At 52.4% G+C, this 22,430-nt stretch overlaps 1 protein-coding gene across 2 annotated transcripts in view; it reads left to right on the top strand.

Moving 5' to 3' along the window:
• Positions 1-22,430, top strand: part of LOC135527496 (nerve growth factor-like) — a 113,411-nt gene that overhangs the window by 71,679 nt on the left and 19,302 nt on the right. The gene's annotated exons all lie outside the window — the stretch shown is intronic.

Here is a 22,430-nt window from a genome sequence, read left to right as displayed (position 1 = left end):
TCTGGTATGTAGTCCCAGGAGGTCTGGTGTGTAGTCCCAGGGGGTCTGGGGGTCTGGGGGTCTGGTGTGTAGTCCCAGGGGGTTTGGTGTGTAGTCCCAGGGGTTCTGGGGGGGTCTGGGGGTCTGGTATGTAGTTCCAGGGGGTCTGGGGGTGTCTGGCGTGTAGTCCCAGGGGGTCTGGTGTGTAGTCCCAGGAGGTCTGCGGGGTCTGGGGGGTCTGTTATGTAGTTCCAGGGGTCTGGGGGTCTGGTATGTGTTCCCAGGGTGTCTGGTGTGTAGTCCCAGGGGTCTGGTGTGTAGTCCCAGGGGTCTGTGGGGGTCTGGGGGTCTGGTATGTAGTCCCAGGGGGTCTGGTATGTAGTCCCAGGGGGTCTGGTGTGTAGTCCCAGGGGTCTGGGGGGGTCTGGGGGTCTGTTATGTAGTCCCAGGGGGTCTGGTATGTAGTCCCAGGGGGTCTGGTGTGTAGTCCCAGGGGTCTGGTGTGTAGTCCCAGGTGGTCTGGGGGGTCTGGGGGTCAGGTATGTAGTCCCAGGGGGTCTGGTGTGTAGTCCCAGGGGGTCTGGGGGGTCTGGGGGTCTGTTGTGTAGTCCCAGGGGTCTGGGGGTCTGGCGTGTAGTCCCAGGGGGTCTGGGGGTCTGTCGTGTAGTCCCAGTGGGTCTGGTGGGGTCTGGTGTGTAGTCCCAGGGGGTCTGGGGGTCTGGTGTGTAGTCCCAGGGGGTCTGGTGTGTAGTCCCAGGGGTCTGGGGGTCTGGTGTGTAGTCCCAGGGGGTCTGGGGGATCTGGTGTGTAGTCCCAGGGGGTCTGGGGGTCTGGTGTGTAGTCCCAGGGGTCTGGGTGTGTCTGGTATGTAGTCCCATGGGGTCTGGGGGGTCTGGTATGTAGACCCAGGGGGTCTGGGGTGGTCTGGTATGTAGTCCCAGGGGTCTGGGGGTCTGGTGTGTAGTCCTAGGGGGTCTGGGGGTGTCTGGTATGTAGTCCTGGGGGGTCTGGTATGTAGTCCCAGGGGTCAAGGGGTCTGGGGGGTCTGGTATGTAGTCCCAGTGGGTCTGCGGTGTCTGGTATGTAGTCCCAGGGGGTCTGGGGGGTCTGGTATGTAGTCCCAGGGGGACTGGGGGGATCTGGTGTGTAGTTCCAGGGGGTCTGGGTGGTCTGGTACGTAGTCCCTGGGGGTCTGGGGGGGGGGTCTGGTGTGTAGTCCCAGGGGGTCTGGTGTGTAGTCCCAGGGGTCTGTGGGGGTCTGGGGGTCTGGTATGTAGTCCCAGGGGGTCTGGTATGTAGTCCCAGGGGGTCTGGTGTGTAGTCCCAGGGGGTCTGGTGTGTAGTCCCAGGGGATCTGGGGGTCTGGGGGGTCTGGTATGTAGTCCCAGGGGGTCTGGTATGTAGTCCCAGGGGGTCTGGTGTGTAGTCCCAGGGGGTCTGGTGTGTAGTCCCAGGTGGTCTGGGGGGTCTGGGGGTCTGGTATGTAGTCCCAGGGGGTCTGGCGTGTAGTCCTAGGGGTCTGGGTGGGTCTGGGGGGTCTGGGGGTCTGGTGTGTAGTCCCAGGGGGTCTGGGGGGTCTGGCGTGTAGTCCCAGTGGGTCTGGTGGGGTCTGGTGTGTAGTCCCAGGGGGTCTGGGGGGTCTGGTGTGTAGTCCCAGGGGGTCTGGTGTGTAGTCCCAGGGGGTCTGGGGGTCTGGTGTGTAGTCCCAGGGGGTCTGGGGGATCTGGTGTGTAGTCCCAGGGGGTCTGGGGGGTCTGGTGTGTAGTCCCAGGGGTCTGGGTGTGTCTGGTATGTAGTCCCATGGGTCTGGGGGGGGTCTGGTATGTAGACCCATGGGGTCTGGGGTGGTCTGGTATGTAGTCCCAGGGGTCTGGGGGGTCTGGTATGTAGTCCTAGGGGGTCTGGGGGTGTCTGGTATGTAGTCCTGGGGGGTCTGGTATGTAGTCCCAGGGGTCAAGGGGTCTGGGGGGGTCTGGTATGTAGTCCCAGTGGGTCTGCGGTGTCTGGTATGTAGTCCCAGGGGGTCTGGGGGTCTGGTATGTAGTCCCAGGGGGTCTGGGGGATCTGGTGTGTAGTTCCAGGGGTCTGGGTGGTCTGGTATGTAGTCCCAGGGGGTCTGGGGGGTCTGGTGTGTAGTCCCAGGGGGGTCTGGGGGGTCTGGTGTGTTGTCCCAGGGGGTCTGGGGGGATCTGGGGGGTCTGGTGTGTAGTCCCAGGGGGTTTGGGGGGTCTGGTGTGTAGTCACATGGGGTTTGGGGGGTCTGGTGTGCAGTCCCAGGGGGTCTGGGGGGGTCTGGTGTGTAGTCCCAGGGGGTCTGGGGGGGGATCTGGGGGGATCTGGTATTTAGTCCCAGGGGGTCTGGGGGGATCTGTTATGTAGTTCCAGGGGGTCTGGGGGGTCTGGTATGTAGTCCCAGGGGGTTTGGGGGGTCTGGTGTGTAGTCCCAGGGGGTTTGGGGAGTCTGGTGTGTAGTCCCAGAGGGTTTGGGGGGTCTGGTGTGTATTCCCAGGGGGTTTGGGGGGTCTGGTGTGCAGTCCCAGGGGTTCTGGGGGGATCTGGTATGTAGTCCCAGGGGGTCTGGGGGGGTCTGGTGTGTAGTCCCAGGGTGTCTGGTGGGGATCTGGTATGTAGTCCCAGGGGGTCTGGGGGATCTGGTATGTAGTTCCAGGGGGTCTGGGGGGTCTGGAATGTAGTCCCAGGGGTTTGGGGGTCTGGTGTGTTGTCCCAGGGAGTTTGGGGGTCTGGTGTGTAGTCCCAGGGGGTCTGGTGTGTAGTCCCAGGGGGTCTGGGGGGTCTGGGGGTCTGGTATGTAGTTCCAGGGGGTCTGGGGGTCTGGAATGTAGTCCCAGGGGGTTTGGGGGTCTGGTATGTAGTTCCAGGGGGTCTGGGGGTGTCTGGCGTGTAGTCCCAGGGGGTCTGGTGTGTAGTCCCAGGGGGTCTGGGGGGTCTGGGGGTCTGTTATGTAGTTCCAGGGGGTCTGGGGGTCTGGTATGTGTTCCCAGGGGTCTGGTGTGTAGTCCCAGGGGGTCTGGTGTGTTGTCCCAGGGGTCTGTGGGGGTCTGGGGGTCAGGTATGTAGTCCCAGGGGGTCTGGTATGTAGTCCCAGGGGGTCTGGTGTGTAGTCCCAGGGGGTCTGGGGGGTCTAGCATGTAGTCCCAGGGGGTCTGGGGGGTCTGGGGGGTCTGGGGGGGTCTGGGGGGTCTGTTATGTAGTTCCAGGGGGTCTGGGGGATCTGGTATGTGTTCCCAGGGGGTCTGGTGTGTAGTCCCAGGGGGTCTGGTGTGTAGGCCCAGGGGTCTGTGGGGGTCTGGGGGTCTGGTATGTAGTTCCAGGGGGTCTGGGGGTCTAGCGTGTAGTCCCAGGGGGTCTGGGGGGTCTGGGGGGTCTGGGGGTCTGGTATGTGTTCCCAGGGGGTCTGGGGGTCTGGGGGTCTGGTATGTGTTCCCAGGGGGTCTGGAGGGGTCTGGGGGTCTGGGGGTCTGGTATGTGTTCCCAGGGGGTCTGGGGGGTCTGGGGGTCTGGTATGTAGTCCCAAGGGGTCTGGGGGGTCTGGGTGGTCTGGTATGTGTTCCCAGGGGGTCTGGTGTGTAGTCCCAGGGGGTCTGGGGGGTCTGGGGGTCTGGTGTGTAGTCCCAGGGGGTCTGGGGGGTCTGGGGGGTCTGGTATGTAGTCCCAGGGGGTCTGGTGTGTAGTCCCAGGGGGTCGGTGGGGGTCTGGTATGTAGTCCCAGGGGGTCTGGGGGGTCTGGGGGTCTGGTGTGTAGTCCCAGGGGTTTGGTGTGTAGTCCCAGGGGTTCTGGGGGGTCTGGGGGTCTGGTATGTAGTTCCAGGGGGTCTGGGGGTGTCTGGCGTGTAGTTCCAGGGGGTCTGGTGTGTAGTCCCAGGAGGTCTGGGGGTCTGGGGGGTCTGTTATGTAGTTCCAGGGGGTCTGGTATGTAGTCCCAGGGGGTCTGGTGTGTAGTCCCAGGAGGTCTGGGGGGGTCTGGGGGGTCTGTTATGTAGTTCCAGGGGGTCTGGGGGGTCTGGTATGTGTTCCCAGGGGGTCTGGTGTGTAGTCCCAGGGGGTCTGGTGTGTAGTCCCAGGGGTCTGTGGGGGTCTGGGGGGTCTGGTATGTAGTCCCAGGGGGTCTGGTATGTAGTCCCAGGGGGTCTGGTGTGTAGTCCCAGGGGGTCTGGTGTGTAGTCCCAGGGGTCTGGGGGGTCTGGGGGTCTGGTATGTAGTCCCAGGGGGTCTGGTATGTAGTCCCAGGGGTCTGGTGTGTAGTCCTAGGGGGTCTGGTGTGTAGTCCCAGGTGGTCTGGGGGGGTCTGGGGGTCTGGTATGTAGTCCCAGGGGGTCTGGTGTGTAGTCCCAGGGGGTCTGGGGGGTCTGGGGGGGTCTGGGGGGTCTGGTGTGTAGTCCCAGGGGGTCTGGGGGGGTCTGGCGTGTAGTCCCAGGGGGTCTGGGGGGTCTGGCGTGTAGTCCCAGTGGGTCTGGTGGGGTCTGGTGTGTAGTCCCAGGGGGTCTGGGGGGTCTGGTGTGTAGTCCCAGGGGGTCTGGTGTGTAGTCCCAGGGGGTCTGGGGGTCTGGTGTGTAGTCCCAGGGGGTCTGGGGGGATCTGGTGTGTAGTCCCAGGGGGTCTGGGGGTCTGGTGTGTAGTCCCAGGGGTCTGGGTGTGTCTGGTATGTAGTCCCATGGCGTCTGGGGGGTCTGGTATGTAGACCCAGGGGGTCTGGGGTGGTCTGGTATGTAGTCCCAGGGGTCTGGGGGTCTGGTGTGTAGTCCTAGGGGGTCTGGGGGGTCTGGGGGTGTCTGGTATGTAGTCCCAGGGGGTTTGGTGTGTAGTCCCAGGGGGTCTGGTGTGTAGTCCCAGGGGGTCTGGGTGGGTCTGCGGGGGTCTGGGGGGTCTGGTGTGTAGTCCCAGGGGGTCTGGGGGGGTCTGGCGTGTAGTCCCAGTGGGTCTGGTGGGGTCTGGTGTGTAGTCCCAGGGGTCTGGGGGGTCTGGTGTGTAGTCCCAGGGGGTCTGGTGTGTAGTCCCAGGGGTCTGGGGGTCTGGTGTGTAGTCCCAGGGGGTCTGGGGGATCTGGTGTGTAGTCCCAGGGGTCTGGGGGGTCTGGTGTGTAGTCCCAGGGGTCTGGGTGTGTCTGGTATGTAGTCCCATGGGGTCTGGGGGGGTCTGGTATGTAGACCCAGGGGGTCTGGGGTGGTCTGGTATGTAGTCCCAGGGGTCTGGGGGGTCTGGTGTGTAGTCCTAGGGGGTCTGGGGGTGTCTGGTATGTAGTCCTGGGGGATCTGGTATGTAGTCCCAGGGGGTCAAGGGGGTCTGGGGGGTCTGGTATGTAGTCCCAGTGGGTCTGCGGTGTCTGGTATGTAGTCCCAGGGGGTCTGGGGGGTCTGGTATGTAGTCCCAGGGGGTCTGGGGGGATCTGGTGTGTAGTTCCAGGGGGTCTGGGTGGTCTGGTATGTAGTCCCAGGGGGTCTGGGGGGTCTGGTGTGTAGTCCCAGGGGGGTCTGGGGGTCTGGTGTGTTGTCCCAGGGGGTCTGGGGGGATCTGGGGGGTCTGGTATGTAGTCCTAGGGGGTCTGGGGGGGTCTGGTGTGTAGTCCCAGGGGTTTGGGGGGTCTGGTGTGTAGTCCCAGGGGGTTTGGGGGTCTGGTGTGTAGTCACATGGGGTTTGGGGGTCTGGTGTGCAGTCCCAGGGGGTCTGGGGGTCTGGTGTGTAGTCCCAGGGGGTCTGGGGGGGATCTGGGGGATCTGGTATTTAGTCCCAGGGGTCTGGGGGATCTGTTATGTAGTTCCAGGGGTCTGGGGGGTCTGGTATGTAGTCCCAGGGGGTTTGGGGGTCTGGTGTGTAGTCCCAGGGGGTTTGGGGGTCTGGTGTGTAGTCCCAGTGGGTTTGGGGGTCTGGTGTGTATTCCCAGGGGGTTTGGGGGTCTGGTGTGCAGTCCCAGGGGGTCTGGGGGATCTGGTATGTAGTCCCAGGGGGTCTGGGGGTCTGGTGTGTAGTCCCAGGGGTCAAGGGGGTCTGGGGGGTCTGGTATGTAGTCCCAGTGGGTCTGCGGTGTCTGGTATGTAGTCCCAGGGGTCTGGGGGTCTGGTATGTAGTCCCAGGGGGTCTGGGGGATCTGATGTGTAGTTCCAGGGGTCTGGGTGGTCTGGTATGTAGTCCCAGGGGGTCTGGGGGGATCTGGTGTGTAGTCCCAGGGGGTCTGGGGGGTCTGGTGTGTTGTCCCAGGGGGTCTGGGGGGATCTGGGGGGGTCTGGTATGTAGTCCTAGGGGGTCTGGGGGGGTCTGGTGTGTAGTCCCAGGGGTTTGGGGGTCTGGTGTGTAGTCCCAGGGGGTTTGGGGGGTCTGGTGTGTAGTCACATGGGGTTTGGGGGTCTGGTGTGCAGTCCCAGGGGGTCTGGGGGGTCTGGTGTGTAGTCCCAGGGGGTCTGGGGGGATCTGGGGGATCTGGTATTTAGTCCCAGGGGGTCTGGGGGATCTGTTATGTAGTTCCAGGGGGTCTGGGGGTCTGGTATGTAGTCCCAGGGGGTTTGGGGGTCTGGTGTGTAGTCCCAGGGGGTTTGGGGGGTCTGGTGTGTAGTCCCAGTGGGTTTGGGGGGTCTGGTGTGTATTCCCAGGGGGTTTGGGGGGTCTGGTGTGCAGTCCCAGGGGGTCTGGGGGGATCTGGTATGTAGTCCCAGGGGGTCTGGGGGGTCTGGTGTGTAGTCCCAGGGGTCTGGGTGTGTCTGGTATGTAGTCCCATGGCGTCTGGGGGGGTCTGGTATGTAGTCCAGTGCTAAACACACATACACACAGCACACACACTCAATGTGCTAAACACACATACACACAGCACACACACTCAATGTGCTAAACACACATACACACAGCACACACACTCAATGTGCTAAACACACATACACACAGCACACACACTCAATGTGCTAAACACACATACACACAGCACACACACTCAATGGGTAAACACACATACACACAGCACACACACTCAATGTGCTAAACACACATACACACAGCACACACACTCAATGTGCTAAACACACATACACACAGCACACACACTCAATGGGTAAACCAGCACACTCACTCTTGATTGGCCAAGAATACACACACAAGGAAGCAGTCTGGGGGAACATTATGTCAAACTCCTGCAACAGCCTGGGAATTACACTGATGGAGGTGCATACTTCAGTGGAGAATATGACCGCAACAATGCGTGTAGACATGGGGAGCAAAAGCAGTGAGAAAGGGAGAGATGTTAACACATGTTTCCCATGCCAATAAAGCCCCTTGAATTGAATTGAATTGAGAGAGAAGAGAGAGAGAGAGAGAGAGAGAGAGAGAGAGAGAGAGAGAGGGAGAGAGGGAGAGAGACAGAGAGAGAGAGAGAGAGAGAGAGAGAGGGAGAGGGAGAGAGGGAGACAGAGAGACAGAGAGAGAGAGAGAGAGAGAGGGAGAGAGGGAGACAGAGAGAGAGAGAGGGAGAGAGGGAGACAGAGAGGGAGAGAGAGAGAGAGAGAGAGAGAGGGAGAGAGAGGGAGAGAGGGAGAGAGGGAGAGAGAGGGAGAGAGGGAGAGAGGGAGACAGAGACAGAGAGAGAGAGAGAGGGAGAGAGAGGGAGAGAGGGAGAGAGGGAGACAGAGAGAGAGGGAGAGAGGGAGAGAGGGAGAGAGGGAGACAGAGACAGAGAGAGAGAGAGAGAGGGAGAGATAGTCATCTGTGGGGACACAAATGCGCACAGGAATACTACCTGATCTAGCGAGCACACGAGGGGACAGCTTTATTACAGGCCATAGTGTCTCTAACTGTCTTCATCTCCCCCATAGAAACAACAGTGACAGCTCTGTAGAAGCCTGGGTCTGTACTTTGTCAATGGTAGGTTACGGGGGGGACTCTTTGGGGAGATTCACCTACTGCTCACCTCTTGGCCACAGTACAGTCGACTATATGATCACAGAAATGGACCCTTTCTCTCTCAGCTCATCCACTGTCAAGCCACTAACACCTCTGATCACAGCCAAATTGTGTTGTTCCTCAAAAGAACAGACATGGAAACAACCATCAGACATGAGACATTCACAGCCCAGTCAGCTGTACAACATCACACATTCACAGCCCAGTCAGCTGTACAACATCACAGCCCAGTCAGCTGTACAACATCAGACATCCACAGCCCAGTCAGCTGTACAACATCACAGCCCAGTCAGCTGTACAACATCACAGCCCAGTCAGCTGTACAACACCACACATTCACAGCCCAGTCAGCTGTACAACATCAGACATCCACAGCCCAGTCAGCTGTACAACATCACAGCCCAGTAAGCTGTACAACATCACAGCCCAGTCAGCTGTACAACATCAGACATCCACAGCCCAGTCAGCTGTACAACATCACAGCCCAGTCAGCTGTACAACATCAGACATCCACAGCCCAGTCAGCTGTACAACATCACAGCCCAGTAAGCTGTACAACATCACAGCCCAGTCAGCTGTACAACATCACAGCCCAGTCAGCTGTACAACATCACACATCCACAGCCCAGTCAGCTGTACAACATCAGACATCCACAGCCCAGTCAGCTGTACAACATCACAGCCCAGTCAGCTGTACAACATCACAGCCCAGTCAGCTGTACAACATCACACATTCACAGCCCAGTCAGCTGTACAACATCACAGCCCAGTCAGCTGTACAACATCACAGCCCAGTCAGCTGTACAACATCACACATCCACAGCCCAGTCAGCTGTACAACATCAGACATCCACAGCCCAGTCAGCTGTACAACATCACAGCCCAGTAAGCTGTACAACATCACAGCCCAGTCAGCTGTACAACATCACAGCCCAGTCAGCTGTACAACATCACAGCCCAGTCAGCTGTACAACATCAGACATTCACAGCCCAGTCAGCTGTACAACATCACAGCCCAGTCAGCTGTACAACATCACAGCCCAGTCAGCTGTACAACATCACAGCCCAGTCAGCTGTACAACGTCACAGCCCAGTCAGCTGTACAACATCACAGCCCAGTCAGCTGTACAACATCACAGCCCAGTCAGCTGTACAACATCAGACATTCACAGCCCAGTCAGCTGTACAACATCACAGCCCAGTCAGCTGTACAACATCACAGCCCAGTCAGCTGTACAACATCACAGCCCAGTCAGCTGTACAACATCACAGCCCAGTCAGCTGTACAACATCAGACATTCACAGCCCAGTCAGCTGTACAACATCACAGCCCAGTCAGCTGTACAACATCACAGCCCAGTAAGCTGTACAACATCACACATCACAGCCCAGTAAGCTGTACAACATCACACATTCACAGCCCAGTCAGCTGTACAACATCAGACATTCACAGCCCAGTCAGCTGTACAACATCACAGCCCAGTCAGCTGTACAACATCAGACATTCACAGCCCAGTCAGCTGTACAACATCACAGCCCAGTAAGCTGTACAACATCACAGCCCAGTCAGCTGTACAACATCACAGCCCAGTCAGCTGTACAACATCACACATCCACAGCCCAGTCAGCTGTACAACATCACAGCCCAGTCAGCTGTACAACATCAGACATCCCCAGTCCAGTCAGCTGTACAACATCACACATTCACAGCCCAGTCAGCTGTACAACATCACAGCCCAGTCAGCTGTACAACATCAGACATCCACAGCCCAGTCAGCTGTACAACATCAAACACATTCACAGCCCAGTCAGATGTACAACATCACACATTCACAGCCCAGTCAGCTGTACAACATCACAGCCCAGTCAGCTGTACAACACCAGACATTCACAGCCCAGTCAGCTGTACAACATCACAGCCCAGTCAGCTGTACAACATCACAGCCCAGTCAGCTGTACAACATCAGACATCCACAGCCCAGTCAGCTGTATAACATCACACATTCACAGCCCAGTCAGCTGTACAACATCACACATTCATACAGATGGGCCCCAAACAGCACAGAAGAAAACCAGAAAGCAACCTGGAACCAAGATATCCAGACACTCTTAGATAACTTTCTGGATACCACATCCACTCACAGTGAAGAAGGCATCTGTCTGGCAGTAAAAAACATCAACTATATATTCAGGCAAACAGCAAAAGAAGCACAATTGAATTTTTTTTTAAACTGAACAAAAAAGACCACAGATGACAACTGGTTTGATGCAGATTGTAAAATTACAAGGAATAAACTTAGAACACTGTCCAACCAAAAGCACAGAGACCCAAATAATGGTGAATTAGGCCTTCATTACTGTGAGACTTTAAAACTCTATAAACATACACTCAGAACCAAAAAAGCACAGTACAACAGCAAGCAGCTGACACTAATTGAGGAGTCCATAAACACAAACAACTTCTGGCAAAATTTGAAAAAACTAAAAACAAATCTAAACAAGAGGAATTAGCGATACAAAATGGTGACATATGGATCCATTTTAAAACACTCTACAACACCGTTCAAATTGACACTAACACAGAACAACGCCAAATTCTTGAGAAGTTGAATGGATTAGAAAAAGCTATAAAGGACAATTAAAATCCACTGGACTCCCCAATTACTGACCAGGAGTTCAATAAGAAACTTCAGGCTCTCAAATTTAAAAAGGCATGTGGACCTGATGGCATCCTAAATGAGATGATCAAATTCACTAGTGCAACATTTCAACTGGCTATATTAAAACTGTTTAATTTGATCCTGAGTGTAGGTTATTTCCCTGACATCTGGAATCAAGGACTCGTGACCCCAATCTTTAAGAACAGAGACAAATTTGACCCTAACAATTCCAGAGGCATTTGTGTGAACAGTAACCTGGGGAAGGTTTTCTGTAGTATTATAAATGTAAGAGTTATAAACTTCCTTAATAAGGACAATGTCTTGAGTAAAAGACTAATTTGATTTATAACAAAACATCGCACAACTGATCATATTTACATCCGACACAGCCTGATAGATAAACATGTCTCCAAAAATAATACCAAAATATACGCTTGCATTATCGACTTCCAAAAAGCCTTTGATTCTATTTGGCATACAGAACTGTTCTACAAAGTTATTGAAAGTGGTGTAGGGGTTAAAACATATGACATAATTAAATCAATGTATTCTGGCAATATGTGCAGCATTAAAATTGGTGAGAAAATAACATAATTCTTTAACCAGGGGCGGGGCCTTTGCCAGGGTTGTAATCTGAGCCCTGCACTCTTCAATATTTACATCAATGAATTGGCCACTATTCTAGAAAAACCCTCAGCCCCTGGTGTTAGTCTCCACAATTCAGAAGTTAAATGCCTACTCTTCGCAGATGACCTATGCCTGCTGTCACCCACAGCACATGGCCTACAGCAGAGCCTGAACCTGCTAGAGCAGTACTGCCAGACCTGGGCCCTGGCAGTAAACCCCAAAAAAGACTAAAATAATGATTTTCCAGAGAAGATCCAGATCTCAGGGAATTAGACCAAAGTTCTCAATTGGTACAAAATATATAGAGTACTGTACACACTACAATTACTTAGGTTTAAAAATAAGCTCAATTGGACACCTTAATGAGGCAGTGAATGAACTGAGAGAGAAAGCACGCTGGGAATTCTACGCCATCACAAAGCAAATTCAAATTGAAATTCCTATTAAAATTGGGCTAAAACTAATTGAATATGTCATTGAACCAATTGCACTTTATGGCAGCGAGGTGATGGGTCCACTTGCAAAACAGGATTTCATCAAATGGGACAAAGACCCCATTGAAACCCTGCATGCAGAGTTCTGTAAGATTCTCCTACATGTCCAGAGGAAAACTACAAACAATGCATGCAGGGCAGAATTAGGCCAATATCCACTAATGATAAAAACTCAAAAATGAGCCATTAAGATTTGGAAACATCTAAAATACATTGACCCCCTCTCATGTCATTACCAAGCCCTGCAATGACAAGAGCTGAGCAAAGAAAAGAGTCCCCTCATCCAGCTGGTCCTGAGTTCACTAACCTGTTCTACTAACACACTGAAGCCTCAGTCCCCTCATCCAGCTGGTCCTGGGGCTGAGTTCACAAACTTGTTCTACTAACACACTGAAGCCTCAGTCCCCTCATCCAGCTGGTCCTGGGGCTGAGTTCACTAACCTGTTCTACTAACACACTGAAGCCTCAGTCCCCTCATCCAGCTGGTCCTGGGGCTGAGTTCACAAACTTGTTCTACTAACACACTGAAGCCTCAGGACCAGAACATCCAATCCATCAGGATAAACCAAATTACAACACAGTCAAAACAAAACTATAATGCTTATTGGGAAACACAAACACCATGGCTAAATATTTGACCATAGTTACTGATCAAAACCTTAGAAGAACTGTGACAAAGTACAGGCTCAGTGAGCACAGCCTTGCCATTGAGAAGCGGAAACAGGAAAACCTGGCTCCCTGTAGAGGAAAGGCTGTGCAACCACTGCACCACAGCAGAACCTGTCTCCCTGTAGAGGAAAGGCTGTCCAACCACTGCACCACAGCAGAACCTGGCTCCCTGTAGAGGAAAGGCTGTGCAACCACTGCACCACAGCAGAACCTGTCTCCCTGTAGAGGAAAGGCTGTCCAACCACTGCACCACAGCAGAACCTGGCTCCCTGTAGAGGAAAGGCTGTCCAACCACTGCACCACAGCAGAACCTGTCTCCCTGTAGAGGAAAGGCTGTCCAACCACTGCACCACAGCAGAACCTGTCTCCCTGTAGAGGAAAGGCTGTCCAACTACTGCACCACAGCAGAACCTGTCTCCCTGTAGAGGAAAGGCTGTCCAACCACTGCACCACAGCAGAACCTGTCTCCCTGTAGAGGAAAGGCTGTCCAACCACTGCACCACAGCAGAACCTGTCTCCCTGTAGAGGAAAGGCTGTCCAACTACTGCACCACAGCAGAACCTGTCTCCCTGTAGAGGAAAGGCTGTCCAACTACTGCACCACAGCAGAACCTGTCTCCCTGTAGAGGAAAGGCTGTCCAACCACTGCACCACAGCAGAACCTGTCTCCCTGTAGAGGAAAGGCTGTCCAACCACTGCACCACAGCAGAACCTGTCTCCCTGTAGAGGAAAGGCTGTCCAACTACTGCACCACAGCAGAACCTGTCTCCCTGTAGAGGAAAGGCTGTCCAACCACTGCACCACAGCAGAACCTGGCTCCCTGTAGAGGAAAGGCTGTCCAACCACTGCACCACAGCAGAACCTGTCTCCCTGTAGAGGAAAGGCTGTACAACCACTGCACCACAGCAGAACCTGTCTCCCTGTAGAGGAAAGGCTGTGCCACCACTGCACCACAGCAGAACCTGGCTCCCTGTAGAGGAAAGGCTGTCCAACCACTGCACCACAGCAGAACCTGAGACGGAGCTGCATTTCCTGACAAAATGTCAACAATATAAAACAATTAGAGAGAGTGTCATTTTCCCAAATTTGAAACCCTTATTCAAGGTTTCAAAGACCTCTTTGATGAGGATAGGCTACCCGTCCTGTTGGGGGAGGATGCAGAGAGCTGTGGGTTGGCAGCGCACTACATTGCTGCCTGCCATAAGTTGAGGGACAGTGTCTGAAAGACCAATCAACCTGCACATGTCCTCTACTGTATACTTATTTTTATTGTTGAATGTATGGTTATTTTGTCCTGTTGACAATTTTGATTAAGTCATGCCAATAAAGCAAATTGAATTGAGAGAGAGAGAGAGAGAGAGAGAGAGAGAGAGACAGAGAGAGTCAGAGAGTGAATCGGATCACAGCATTAGGCAGGTACACAGAGGACAAAGAGAGGGGTGGGGGGGGAGTTAAATGAGATGAGTTACTGAGACATGAGTTACTGAGCCCCTCCCTAACTCTGGTCTCCTCCGGATCCCTGTTCTGTTCCTGTGGTTTTCCCTGAACACTCCTGTGGGATTATGGGATTCCCAGGACAAACCTGTCTGTTCCATTCAGATGAAGCTGATATCCAGACTCTAGACCAGGGTTCCCCAACAGGCGGCCCCGCGGGACAAATGGGATTTTATTTAGCCCTCCAACTTTTCTGAGCAAAAATATTAATAATTCAGAATTTTCATTGTAGTACGTAAAACACCAGGAAATCAGTTACAAGTGATTTTATTTCGTGTAAATCTGTATTCCTACGCATTATAGAGAGATGTGATTGTATACAAGCATAAGGTTTGAAATTATTATGTTTTAGTCAAATATTGTATTTGTTTGGGTTTCTTGCCGTCAATTTGCAGTCTACAAATTATTTGTAATTTTGTTACGGTCCCTAACCATCCATTCAAGCAAAAAATCAGAACTTGGTTGAATCAAGTTGATGATCCCTACTATATTCACTCCTCTACTCAGATTTGCATTAGTCAGTGAACACCAGGGCCTGTATTCACAAAGCCTCTCAGGGTAGGAGTGCTGATCTCGGATCCTCATTTTATTCATTATGATTTAGAAGGCAAACCTGATCCTAGATCAGCACCACCACACTGAGACACCAAACTCTCACTATTCATATACTGATGCCCCTAGCCAAGCCTGCCAGTCCTCCCCAGAGACAGTCTACTGATGCCCCTAGCCAAATCACAGTCAGTCAGTCCTCCCCAGAGACAGTCTACTGAGGCCCCTAGCCAAATCACAGTCAGCCAGTCCTCCCCAGAGACAGTCTACTGATGCCCCTAGCCAAATCACAGTCAGTCAGTCCTCTCCAGAGACAGTCTACTGATGCCCCTAGCCAAGCCAGCCAGTCCTCCCCAGAGACAGTCTACTGATGCCCCTAGCCAAATCACAGTCAGTCAGTCCTCTCCAGAGACAGTCTACTGATGCCCCTAGCCAAGCCAGCCAGTCAGTCCTCCCCAGAGACAGTCTACTGATGCCCCTAGCCAAATCACAGTCAGTCAGTCCTCTCCAGAGACAGTCTACTGATGCCCCTAGCCAAATCACAGTCAGTCAGTCCTCCCCAGAGACAGTCTACTGATGCCCCTAGCCAAGCCAGCCAGTCCTCCCCAGAGACAGTCTACTGATGCCCCTAGCCAAGCCAGCCAGTCAGTCCTCCCCAGAGACAGTCTACTGATGCCCCTAGCCAAATCACAGTCAGTCAGTCCTCCCCAGAGACAGTCTACTGATGCCCCTAGCCAAATCACAGTCAGTCAGTCCTCCCCAGAGACAGTCTACTGATGCCCCTAGCCAAATCACAGTCAGTCAGTCCTCCCCAGAGACAGTCTACTGATGCCCCTAGCCAAGCCAGCCAGTATTCCCCAGAGACAGTCTACTGATGCCCCTAGCCAAATCACAGTCAGTCAGTCCTCCCCAGAGACAGTCTACTGATGCCCCTAGCCAAGCCAGCCAGTCCTCTCCAGAGACAATCTACTGATGCCCCTAGCCAAGCCAGTCAGTCAGTCCTCTCCAGAGACAATCTACTGATGCCCCTAGACAAGCCAGCCAGTCCTCTCCAGAGACAATCTACTGATGCCCCTAGCCAAGCCAGCCAGTCCTCCCCAGAGACAGTCTACTGATGCCCCTAGCCAAGCCAGCCAGTCCTCCCCAGAGACAGTCTACTGATGCCCCTAGCCAAATCACAGTCAGTCAGTCCTCTCCAGAGACAATCTACTGATGCCCCTAGCCAAGCCAGCCAGTCCTCCCCAGAGACAGTCTACTGATGCCCCTAGCCAAATCACAGCCATCCAGTCCTCCCCAGAGACAGTCTACTGATGCCCCTAGCCAAATCACAGTCAGTCAGTCCTCTCCAGAGACAATCTACTGATGCCCCTAGCCAAGCCAGCCAGTCCTCCCCAGAGACAGTCTACTGATGCCCCTAGCCAAGCCAGCCAGTCCTCCCCAGAGACAGTCTACTGATGCCCCTAGCCAAATCACAGCCAGCCAGTCCTCCCCAGAGACAGTCTACTGATGCCCCTAGCCAAATCACAGTCAGTCAGTCCTCTCCAGAGACAGTCTACTGATGCCCCTAGACAAGCCAGCCAGTCCTCCCCAGAGACAGTCTACTGATGCCCCTAGCCAAGCCAGCCAGTCCTCCCCAGAGACAGTCTACTGATGCCCCTAGCCAAGCCAGTCAGTCCTCTCCAGAGACAGTCTACTGATGCCCCTAGCCAAATCACAGTCAGTCAGTCCTCCCCAGAGACAGTCTACTGATGCCCCTAGCCAAATCACAGTCAGTCAGTCCTCCCCAGAGACAGTCTACTGATGCCCCTAGCCAAATCACAGTCAGTCAGTCCTCCCCAGAGACAGTCTACTGATGCCCCTAGCCAAATCACAGTCAGTCAGTCCTCCCCAGAGACAGTCTACTGATGCCCCTAGCCAAATCACAGTCAGTCAGTCCTCCCCAGAGACAGTCTACTGATGCCCCTAGCCAAGCCAGCCAGTCCTCCCCAGAGACAGTCTACTGATGCCCCTAGCCAAGCCAGCCAGTCCTCCCCAGAGACAGTCTACTGATGCCCCTAGCCAAGCCAGCCAGTCCTCCCCAGAGACAGTCTACTGATGCCCCTAGACAAGCCAGCCAGTCCTCTCCAGAGACAGTCTACTGATGCCCCTAGCCAAGCCAGTCAGTCAGTCCTCTCCAGAGACAGTCTACTGATGCCCCTAGCCAAATCACAGTCAGTCCTCCCCAGAGACAGTCTACTGATGCCCCTAGCCAAGCCAGTCAGTCAGTCCTCCCCAGAGACAGTCTACTGATGCCCCTAGCCAAATCACAGTCAGTCAGTCCTCTCCAGAGACAGTCTACTGATGCCCCTAGCCAAGCCAGTCAGTCAGTCCTCTCCAGAGACAATCTACTGATGCCCCTAGCCAAGCCAGCCAGTCCTCCCCAGAGACAGTCTACTGATGCCCCTAGCCAAATCACAGTCAGTCAGTCCTCCCCAGAGACAGTCTACTGATGCCTCTAGCCAAGCCAGTCAGTCAGTCCTCCCCAGAGACAGTCTACTGATGCCCCTAGCCAAATCACAGCCAGCCAGTCCTCCCCAGAGACAGTCTACTGATGCCCCTAGCCAAATCACAGTCAGCCAGTCCTCTCCAGAGACAGTCTACTGATGCCCCTAGCCAAATCACAGCCAGTCCTCCCCAGAGACAGTCTACTGATGCCCCTAGCCAAATCACAGCCAGTCCTCCCCAGAGACAGTCTACTGATGCCCCTAGCCAAATCACAGTCAGTCAGACCTCCCCAGAGACAGTCTACTGATGCCCCTAGCCAAGCCAGTCAGTCCTCTCCAGAGACAGTCTACTGATGCCCCTAGCCAAGCCAGCCAGTCCTGGCATTTACATTATTCTTACTTGTTAAAGTTTAACACAATTAATTATTTTAATCTAGAACGTTAATATATTCATTACTTAGACTGTATCACAAGCCTTATTTGGCAGAATAATATCGGTTAACCCAGAACTAAAATCTCAAACTCGGTCAGCGGATTCACTTTTGGGTCTATTCGTGTTACAAATTGAAAGTTTGAAATCTCCACCCTCACAAAAGGAAACTCTCAGCTAAAACTAAAAAAACAGAACTACTGCAGCTCTGCCCACGGGAGATTATAGCCAGAACGGCCCATAGGGCAGGAGCCCAGCTCCTGTTTCTGTAGAGTGGGGCAGCTTAATGTACAAGTACATCCCCTGGACAGGAAGTCTATAATGTTTAAATTGAAAACAGTTTTTGTCTTATTGAAGACTCTGGTCAGTTGAGATGTTCTGTGGTGCATCATTTGTCATCAGAAATGTAGAGAGCTGCTGGATCAGAGGGTTTTCTCTATGTGGTTCACTCTCTTTTGCTCTCCTCATCTCCCCTTCTCTCTCTCTGTCTGTTTCTCTTCCCCGTCTCTCCCCCTTTCTCTCTCCCCCCTCCCCGCCTCTCTCTCTGCCCCCCCTCTCTATCCCCCTCCGCTCTCTCTCTGCCCCCCCCCTCTATCCCCCTCCGCTCTCTCTCTGCCCCCCCCTCTATCCCCCTCCGCTCTCTCTCGCTCTCTCTCTGCCCCCCTCTCTATCCCCCTCCACTCTCTCTCTCTCTCTGCCCCCCTCTATCCCCTCCGCTCTCTCTCGCTCTCTCTCTGCCCCCTCCCTATCCCCCTCCACTCTCTCTCTCTCTCTGCCCCACCTCTCTATCCCTCCACTCTCTCTCTCTGCCCCCCCTCTATCCCCCTCCACTCTCTCTCTCTCTCTCTCTCTCTGCCCCCCCTCTATCCCCCTCCGCTCTCTCTCTGCCCCCCCCTCTATCCCCCTCCACTCTCTCTCTCTCTGCCCCCCCCTCTATCCCCCTCCACTCTCTCTCTCTCTCTCTCTCTCTCTCTGCCCCCCCTCTATCCCCCTCCGCTCACTCTCTGCCCCCTCTATCCCCCTCCCTCTCTCTCTCTCTCCCTCTGCCCCCCCTCTATCCCCCTCCCACTCTCTCTCTCTCTCCCTCTGCCCACCTCTCTATCCCCCTCCGCTCTCTCTCCCCCTCCGCTCTCTCTCTCTCTCTCTCTCTCTCTCTCTCTCCCTCTCTCTCTCTTTGCCCACCTCTCTATCCCCCTCCGCTCTCTATCCCCCTCCGCTCTCTCTCCCCCTCCGCTCTCTCTCTCTCTCTCTCTCTCTCTCTCTCTCTCTCTCGCTCTCTCTCTCTAGCTCTGTGTTAGTGTTTGAAGTGTTGCTGATGGACAGCAGGTGCTGCTCAATGGGTTTAACATGGCTGTTGTGATGATGGGAACAGACTAGACACATTGGAACATGCATGGGAGTGCGTGGTGGAACAGGCAATGCAGAGTTGGAACCCTCTCAGCTCAACCTACAGTTCAGTATTCAACCCTCTCAACTCAACATACAGTTCAGTATTCAACCCTCTCAACTCAACATACAGTTCAGTATTCAACCCTCTCAACTCAACCTGCAGTTCAGTATTCAACCCTCTCAACTCAACATACAGTTCAGTATTCAACCCTCTCAACTCAACATACAGTTCAGTATTCAACCCTCTCAACTCAACCTGCAGTTCAGTATTCAACCCTCTCAACTCAACATACAGTTCAGTATTCAACCCTCTCAACTCAACATACAGTTCAGTATTCAACCCTCTCAACTCAACCTGCAGTTCAGTATTCAACCCTCTCAACTCAACCTGCAGTTCAGTATTCAACCCTCTCAACTCAACATACAGTTCAGTATTCAACCCTCTCAACTCAACCTACAGTTCAGTATTCAACCCTCTCAACTCAACATACAGTTCAGTATTCAACCCTCTCAACTCAACATACAGTTCAGTATTCAACCCTCTCAACTCAACCTGCAGTTCAGTATTCAACCCTCTCAACTCAACATACAGTTCAGTATTCAACCCTCTCAACTCAACATACAGTTCAGTATTCAACCCTCTCAACTCAACATACAGTTCAGTATTCAACCCTCTCAACTCAACCTGCAGTTCAGTATTCAACCCTCTCAACTCAACCTGCAGTTCAGTATTCAACCCTCTCAACTCAACCTACAGTTCAGTATTCAACCCTCTCAACTCAACATACAGTTCAGTATTCAACCCTCTCAACTCAACCTACAGTTCAGTATTCAACCCTCTCAACTCAACATACAGTTCAGTATTCAACCCTCTCAACTCAACATACAGTTCAGTATTCAACTCTCTCAACTCAACCTGCAGTTCAGTATTCAACCCTCTCAACTCAACCTGCAGTTCAGTATTCAACCCTCTCAACTCAACATACAGTTCAGTATTCAACCCTCTCAACTCAACCTACAGTTCAGTATTCAACCCTCTCAACTCAACATACAGTTCAGTATTCAACCCTCTCAACTCAACCTACAGTTCAGTATTCAACCCTCTCAACTCAACATACAGTTCAGTATTCAACCCTCTCAACTCAACATACAGTTCAGTATTCAACTCTCTCAACTCAACCTGCAGTTCAGTATTCAACCCTCTCAACTCAACCTGCAGTTCAGTATTCAACCCTCTCAACTCAACATACAGTTCAGTATTCAACCCTCTCAACTCAACATACAGTTCAGTATTCAACCCTCTCAACTCAACCTACAGTTCAGTATTCAACCCTCTCAACTCAACATACAGTTCAGTATTCAACCCTCTCAACTCAACATACAGTTCAGTATTCAACCCTCTCAACTCAACATACAGTTCAGTATTCAACCCTCTCAACTCAACATACAGTTCAGTATTCAACCCTCTCAACTCAACCTGCAGTTCAGTATTCAACCCTCTCAGCTCAACATACAGTTCAGTATTCAACTCTCTCAACTCAACCTGCAGTTCAGTATTCAACCCTCTCAACTCAACCTGCAGTTCAGTATTCAACCCTCTCAACTCAACATACAGTTCAGTATTCAACCCTCTCAACTCAACATACAGTTCAGTATTCAACCCTCTCAGCTCAACATACAGTTCAGAATTTGATCTTAAAGGTTTGTTCTCTGTGGAATATCTTACTATTGTACTTGCCATGTGTGTTAGGGAGGACTAAATCCTTTACAGACTCTGTAGTATTCCTATTCATCACCGAGGACAAGCGTCGCCTGAGAGGAGAGAGAGACTTTCCTTCATTATCCGACAGGATGAAAGGAGGAGAGGAACCACGCCGCTGATGAAAGAGAGAGAGAATGTGTTTACTTTGGGTTTTCCCCCTCTCTCCCTCTCCCCCCCCTCCCCTCTCTCTCTCCCCCCCCCCCCCTCTCTCTCTCAATTCAATTCAATTCAATTCAAAGGGCTTTATTGGCATGGGAAACATATGTTAACATTATCAAAGCAGGTGAAGTAGATAATAAACAAAGCTAAATAAACAATAAAAATGATCAGTAAACATTACACTCACAGAAGTTCCCAAAGAATAAAGACATTTCAAATGTCATATTATGTCTATATACAGTGTTGTGACAATGTGCAAATAGTTAAAGTATAAAAGGGAAAATAAATAAACAATATGGGTTGTATTTACAATGGTGTTTGTTCTTCACTGGTTGACCTTTTCTTGTGGCAGCAGGTCACAAATCTCACTGCTGTGATGCACACTGTGGTATTTCACCCAGTAGATATGGGAGTTTACAGTGGTCAGCTATTCAGCTATTCAGCTTGCATAGTGGACTCTTAATCTCATGTTAATCTCTCTGTAGGTGATGGCTTTGTTATGGAAGGTTTGGGAATCACTTCCTTTTAGGTGGTTGATAATTTGTGGGTATCGGCCTAATTCTGCTCTGCATTATTTGGTATTTTATGTTGTACACTGAAGATATTTTTTGCAGAATTCTGCATGCAGAGTCTCAATTTGGTGTTTGTCCCATTTTTGTGAATTCTTGTTTGGTGAGCAGACCCCAGACCACCTCATAGCCATACAGTTCTGTAACTGATTCAAGTATTTTTAGCCAGATCCCAATTGGTATGTCGAATTTGATGTTCCTTTTGATGGGATAGAAGGCCCTTCTTGCCTGGTCACTGTGAAAGTTACCTGTGGTGTTGATGTCTCTCTCTCTCTCTCTCTCTCTCTCTCTCTCTCTCTCTCTCTCTCTCTCCCTCTCTCCCTCTCTCCCTCTCTCTCTCTCTCTCTCTCTCTCTCTCCCTCTCTCTCTCTCTCTCTCTCTCTCTCTCTCTCTCTCTCTCTCTCTCTCTCTCTCTCTCTCTCTCTCTCTCTCCATCAGTCTTTCACACTCCTTCATAATCCGTCTGTGTATGTATGTGTCTGCCATCTGTCTGTGTGTTGAACCACATCTCTTAACAGAGACCTGTACTACTGACTAATAGGAAACAGACTGATAAAATACTGACAGAAGAACAGTACTCTAAATTATACAATTTTCTAGACACATATTCAATAGTTCAGGCTTTGTGAACAGCAGGGTTGTAACTGCTGGTTGGAGGACTCCAGATGTCCTGAAGCTGGGATTCTACCAGTATCGGAATTCTGAAAAAACATGGGAATTTTAGAAAAAGTTACCATCATTTTGCAACCCTACACCATGTGTTCCACATGTCTTCTAAGAACTGAATGGTCAAGTTCCTGAAGCGCCAGGTCCTGTAATGTTGTGGTTCCAACTGATGTCCAGGTCAGCTGGTTGTCAAATACTCTCAGAACGAGCAACTGTTTGCTCCCTATTAATACTGTGTTGAATCATGTTGAACAGTGTTGAACCGTGTTGAATCGTGTTGCACCGTGTTGAACCGTGTTGAGACGTGTTGCACCGTGTTGAACCGTGTTGAATCGTGTTGCACCGTGTTGAACCGTGTTGAATCGTGTTGCACCGTGTTGAACCGTGTTGAACCGTGTTGAATCGTGTTGCACCGTGTTGAACCGTTTTGAGACGTGTTGAACCGTGTTGAATCGTGTTGAACGGTGTTGAACGGTGTTGAACGGTGTTGAGACGTGTTGAACCGTGTTGAGACGTGTTGAGACGTGTTGAACGGTGTTGAACGGTGTTGAACGGTGTTGAGACGTGTTGAACCGTGTTGAGACGTGTTGAACTGTGTTGAA

Source organism: Oncorhynchus masou, chromosome 33 (assembly GCF_036934945.1).
Source record: "Oncorhynchus masou masou isolate Uvic2021 chromosome 33, UVic_Omas_1.1, whole genome shotgun sequence".
NCBI lineage: Eukaryota > Metazoa > Chordata > Actinopteri > Salmoniformes > Salmonidae > Oncorhynchus > Oncorhynchus masou.
The sequence above is the reverse complement of the archived record's forward strand: the minus strand, read 5'-3'. Positions and strand labels throughout refer to the sequence as shown.